The sequence below is a fragment of the Lepidochelys kempii genome, chromosome 3 (genome assembly GCF_965140285.1).
Source record: "Lepidochelys kempii isolate rLepKem1 chromosome 3, rLepKem1.hap1, whole genome shotgun sequence".
NCBI classification, from domain to species: Eukaryota; Metazoa; Chordata; order Testudines; family Cheloniidae; genus Lepidochelys; species Lepidochelys kempii.
In genome coordinates, this window is record NC_136382.1 from 3680423 (window position 1) to 3686422 (window position 6000).

The following is a 6000-nucleotide window of genomic DNA, read 5'->3' on the forward strand; positions in this document are numbered from 1 at the left end:
CACAACTGCATATTGCCTGGACCGGCTGCGAAACTTCCAAAAGCAGCCCCTTAGACCAGTGGGTCTCAACCAGGGGTACACATACCCCTGGGGGCACGCAGAGCTCTTCCAGGGGTACATCAACTCAGCTAGAGATTTGCCTAGTTTTACAACAGGCTACATAAAAAGCACTAGGGAAGCTGGTACAAACTGAAATTTCATACAGACAAATGAGAAAGTCGGCAATTTTTCAGGAACAGTGGGCTGTGTTACTTTCGTATTTTTATGTCTGATTTTGTAAACAAGTAGATTTTAAGTGAGGGGTAACTTGGGGTTACGCAAGACAAATCAGGCTCCTGAAAGGGGCACGGTACTCTGGAAAGGTTAAGAGCCGCTACCTTAGACCAAACAGGATGCAGGTGGAGAGCAGTAACATACGCAGTTCTCAGAAGTGGCCCAAGGATGGGACTAGAGCCCTGTGCTGGGCTGTTTTTTAATCCTGCTCCAGTCTTGCCCTGCAATACCCCTGCCCCCCGCTCCTGTGTTGTTCCGTGCATTTTTATCCTGCTCCCACCTCCCAGAAAAACCCAGTTACTGCTGACCTGAATTTATGGGCTAGTGTATTACGGCTCGCCAGTGATCTGACCAGAAGATATTTAGGTTCTTGTCTCAATTCGGGCTAAAGGATTAGGGAACTCGGAGAGTTCAGTGTCCTGAGTAGACCCTCGGGGTGTGTGGCAAGGACACTTATCCTGAGGACAATACCAACGTTTCAAGATCTTTATTAAAATGAATGAAAGAATAATCAAAGAGATAAAACATGGAGTCACAAAGAAGTAAACAATTCTATGGTCCGTGGTCCCTTATTCTAAAAGACTATTGAGGCCTGGTCTGCACTAGCGGGGATGGTGAGCTAAGTCGGTCCAAGTTACGCAACTTCAGCTACAAAAATAGCGTAGCTGAAGTCGATGTACTTAGAGCTACTTACCGCGGCGTCTTCACTGCGGTAGGTGGAGTGCTGACGCTCCCCTGTTGACTCCGCCTACGCTTCGCCTACACTTCTCGCTTCGGTGGAGTACCGGGGTCGACGGGAGAGCGCTCGGCGGTCGATTTATCGCATCTTCACTAGACGTGATAATTCGACCCCTGATGGATCGATCGCTCCAGAGGTAAGTGTAGACATGCCTGTAAACTAGCATGCTCACACCCTTCCCGGAGACTTGGTAGTGAGAGTCAGGACCAGCCTCGTCTCTGGTGTGTCCAATGAATTCGATGGTCCAGGCTCCCCAGGTTGGTAAAGATCAGGTTGGAGTGTGGCATAGCTAAGCTATATTGCCAAAGTGGAGATTGGCCGACCCCTCATGCATTCGGCCAAGCGATGTACAGCTGCGAGGGCTTCCTGAACGGCCTAGTCCGCTCCAGGTAAAAAGTCAGAGCCTGTCTCCCATCCAGCATGTGGAGGCGGCAGTCCTCACTGGACGCACGGGGCTTGGACAGAGCACCAGCAGGAAAATTTCCTGGCCCAGTGATGAGCTGCCAAAATCTTAACAACTGGTTCCCTCCTCACCCCCCCACCCCGGGACCCTTGCCCCATCCACCCCCCTCCTCTGTCCCCTGACTGCCCCTGGAACCAGGCAGGAGGGTCTTGTGGGCCACCATAGTGGGTGCCCACCACGCCCCGCCTCTAAGAGCCAGAGGGACCTGCCGGGGGGTGAGGTGGGGAGTCCTGGCGGTGCTTACTTGGGGAGGCTCCCAGGAAGCATCCAGCAGGTCCCTCTGGCTCCTGGGGCCGGGGTAGTGAAGCTGGGGGCGGGGCGGCCGCTCTCCCCACTGATTACGTCAAAAGTTGCACCTTAGGCACCGACTCCGTGGGTGCTCCGGGGCAGGCGGCAGCTTCGCACTCAGGCCTAGGGAGGCGGAGGTGAGCTGGGGCCAGGAGCGGTTCCCCTGTGCCCCCCACTCCCCCGGGTTACCTGCTGCGGCGCGGGCGGCCCTCCTCGCACCCCCCTCCCCGCCCGAGCTCACCTCCGCTCCGCCTCCCTGGGCCTGAGTGCGAAGTTGCCACCTGCTTCTCAGCTCCCCGGTTTCCCACGCCAACAGCTGATTCGCGGGAAGCCGGGGGGGGGGGCGGAGAAGCAGAGCGGGGCGGAATGTAACTCAGGGGTGGAGGCGGAGCAGAGGTGAGCTGGGGCCGGGCGTGGGGTGGGGAGCTGCTGGTGGGTGTTCTGCACCCACCAAATTTTCCCCATGGGTGCTCCAGCCCTGGAGCACCCACGGAGTCGGCATCTAAGGCGCCACTTTTGGCTGGTTGTTAACTTTAGAAGCCCTTTTAAAACCGGTTCTCCATTGTGGGACAACCAGTTCTAAAAGGGCTTCTAAACTTAACCACCGGTTCTCGTGAACCAGTGCGTACCGGCTCCAGCTCACCACTGTCCTGACCCGTATGGTAGGCGGAGACCACCTTGAGGGAGGAACGAAGGATGTGGTTGGAGCTGGACCTTATCCTTATGGAATACCGTGGATGGGGGCTCAGAGCCTGGCACTCCGAGACCCTTCTGGCAGACATGAGCGCCACCAGGAGGGCTACCTTCCACGAGAGGTGCAACCAGGAGCATGTAGCTAGCGGTTCAAACGAGGGACCAGTCAACCTGGTCAGCACCAAGTTCAGGTCCCACTGCGGGACTGGGGGCCTAAAAATGGGAAGAGATGATCCAAACCCTTAAGGAATCAGCCAGTCATGGCATGGGGGAACACTGTGTGGCCCTGCGCCGGCGGATGGAAGGCCGATATGGCCGCCAAGTGCACATTGATGGATGAGGGCACCAGGCCCTGGGCTCTAAGGTGAAGGAGGTAGTCCAAAATGAGCTGAATCGGAGCAGCCACAGGCGAAACACCCCCATCAGCTGCCCACCAGGAAAACCAAGACCACTTTGACAGGTAGGCCCGAGTCGCAAACAGGTCCGCCTGGGGAGCGCCCCATGTTTGGAAAAGCCTGTGTGTCACTCCTGGGTGAAGAGACCACTCGTGCTGAGAGGAGAAGTGTAAGCAAATGTCGTGGGCTATACAGAAATCCCACAGCCTGAGGGCTTCCTGGCAGAGGGCTGAGGAACAGGCCCTGCCTTGCCTGTTGATGTAGAACATTGAGGCCGTGTTGTCCGTGAGAAGCCTGACATACTCTGCTCTCCAGGTGCAAGTGGAAGGCCGCGCATGCCAGACGGACCGCCCTGAGCTCTTGACGTTTATATGCAGGGCAAGGTCCTGCGTGGACCACAGACCTTGGGTCGGAACATTCCCCACATGGGCTCCCCACCCCAGATCTGACGCGTCGGACACCAGTTCTACGGATGGGGGCCGGCCCGTGAACGGGACCTCATGGAGCATGTTCCCCAGGGAGGACCACCATCGCAGAGAGGCGATCACCGGTTCGGGCACAGTGACGACTTTGTCCATCCTGTCTCTGGACTGGGAGAACACTGAGGCCAACCAGAGCTGGAGGGGCTGCATCCTGAGTCTGGTGTGGTGAACCACATATGTGCACGCCGACATATGACCCAGGAGGTGGAGGCATGCTCTGGCTGTGGTCACGGGGAACCTTCTGACTGTGCTGATGAGCTCCTTAGGGTCTCGAACCTGTCCGGTGCGAGGGAGGCCCTGGCCGATGTCACGTCCAGAACTGCCCCAATAAACTCTATGTGCTGCACTGGGACTAACGTGGACTTGGTGTTGTTTACCAACAGGCCCAGAGTGGCACATGTGGACAGGAGGAGTGCCACGTGATCCTGCACCTGCGACCTGGAGCTGCCCTCGATCAGCCAGCCGTCGAGATAGGGGAAGATCTGGATCCCCCGATGTCTGAAGTAGGCCGCTGCCACAGACATACACTTTGTGAATACCCTGGGACCAGTGGGCAGACCAGATGGGAGGACTGTAAATTGGTAGGTTTCCTGTCCAACCGTGAAATGGAGGAAATGTCTGTGTCCCTCCAATATATGAATGTGGAAGTTCGCGTCCTGCAGATTGAGGGCAGCGTACCAGTCCCCGGGATCCAGGGAGGGGACGATGGAGGCCAGAGAAACCATGCGGAACTTGAGCTGCACCATGTACTGGTTCAGGCCTCGCAGGTCCAGGATGGGCCTGAGCCCCCCCTTTGGCCTTCGGGGTAAGGAAGTAGCGGGAGTAGAACCCCTTGCGCCCGAACTCCACTGGCACCACTTCCACCGCTCCTAGGCCAAGGAGCTGTCCCACCTCCTGCTTGAGCAGGGTCTCGTGAGAGGGGTCCCCCAGGAGGGACGGGGAGGGAGGGTGGGTGGGCGGGCGGGGTAGAGGTAAACTGGAGGGTGTAGCCCCGGGAGATGGTCTTGAGGACCCTTCGGTCCGAGATCAGCTGCGACCACTCTGGGAGGGAAGCACGCAACCGGCCGGTGAAGGGAAGCTTTATTGCGGGTGGATCCCTGGTGTGACCTGTTAAGTCGCCCCTGGGCATCCCGTCTAAACGGATGTTTTCCAGCCTGTTTACCCTTGGAGGGTCCAGGCTGGGGCGCAGACCGGGACTGCCTCTGCAGGCGTTTCTTGTAGTCCCTTGACTTTTTATAAGGGGGAATGGGTGGCCTGGGTGGGAGTCTGCTGTGGTTTAAACTTGGTCCTGGCTGGGACATAGAGAGCAAGGGTCTTAAGCGTCGTACGGGAATCTTTCAGGCTGTGCAGTTTCTCATCCATTCTGCAAACAAAGCCATGCCATTGAGTGAAAGGTCCAGTAACGAGTTCTGCGCCTCGCTGGGCAACCCAGACAGCAGGAGCCACGACGCCCTCTTCATGGACACCGCGGAGGCCATGGACCTTGCAGTGGTATCCGCAATATCGAAGGCTGCTTGAAGGGCAGCCCTGGCAGCAGCTGTACCCTTTTCCACCAGAGCCTTGAACTGCTTTTTGTCACGCTTTTGAGAAAAGTCCTTGAGTTTGGGCACACGGCCTGACAAATTGAACCCCAGGAGAGCTTGGTGGTTCGCCACCCTTAGTTGGAAACTGGAGGATGAATAAACTTTTCTACCAGCTGGATCCAGCCTCCTTGAGCCTTTATTTTTAGGGGCTGGTTGGACCTGCCTTTCCCTGTGGTTGACCAACTTGACCACCAGGGAGTTGAGGGCAGGGTGGGTGTGCAGGAATTCATGCCCCTTGGCGAGTACAAAGTATTTCCATTCTGTCCTCTTAGAAATGGGGGGCAAAGAAGCCAGGGTTTGCCACAATGTGTCGTAAACTTTTGCCACCCCTTCATGGAGTGGAAGAGCCACCCTGCCCGGAGCCGAAGCTGAGAGGACGTTGAAGAGGGAGTCCAAGGGTTCCTCCACCTCCTCGGCTTGAAAGTTGAGGCTTGATGCCACCCTTTTCAGCGATTCTTGGGATTTAGAGTCCTCCTGTGGGACAGGTGGAGGAGGGACTGTGATTTCCTCATCCGGGGAGGATGAGGGTGCTGTACTCTCTACCCACTGGTGCCGCCGGTTCCACCACTGGGTCCCCTTCTGGGCATGGGACCAGGGATGAGCACCCCACCAACTCCTTCCTGGGAGACTGTGATAGAGAGGCCGTCAGCCTTTCCGAGGCTCTGGCCACAGAGTGAGCCACCACCAGGGACTGCATCAGGGGCAACGGAGCCCAGTGGTACCACGGTGCTGGCCAAGGAGTCCAGTGCTACTGCACCAGGGGAGCAGGCTGTCCAGCCTGACTAGCCTGTCCCAATGACTGACTATTGCGAAGGGAGGCCGGGCTGGCATACGACCTGCTGCTATCCTGGGATCAGGAAGAGTGGTGGCATTGGGAGCGGTGCCGACCATGATCCTGGCGTGGAGGAGCAGGCGTACCGCTGGTAGCAGCTGCTCTGCGATCGGCTCCGGCGGGCAGATCCGTGATGGCGAGGTGCCGGCGATGGACGCCTGGGACTGCGGGAGCGGTGCCACAAGGGGGACCTCGAGCGAGATGAAGAACGGTGTTGATGCCCATACCGTGATGGGCTATGGTAGCCTCCCA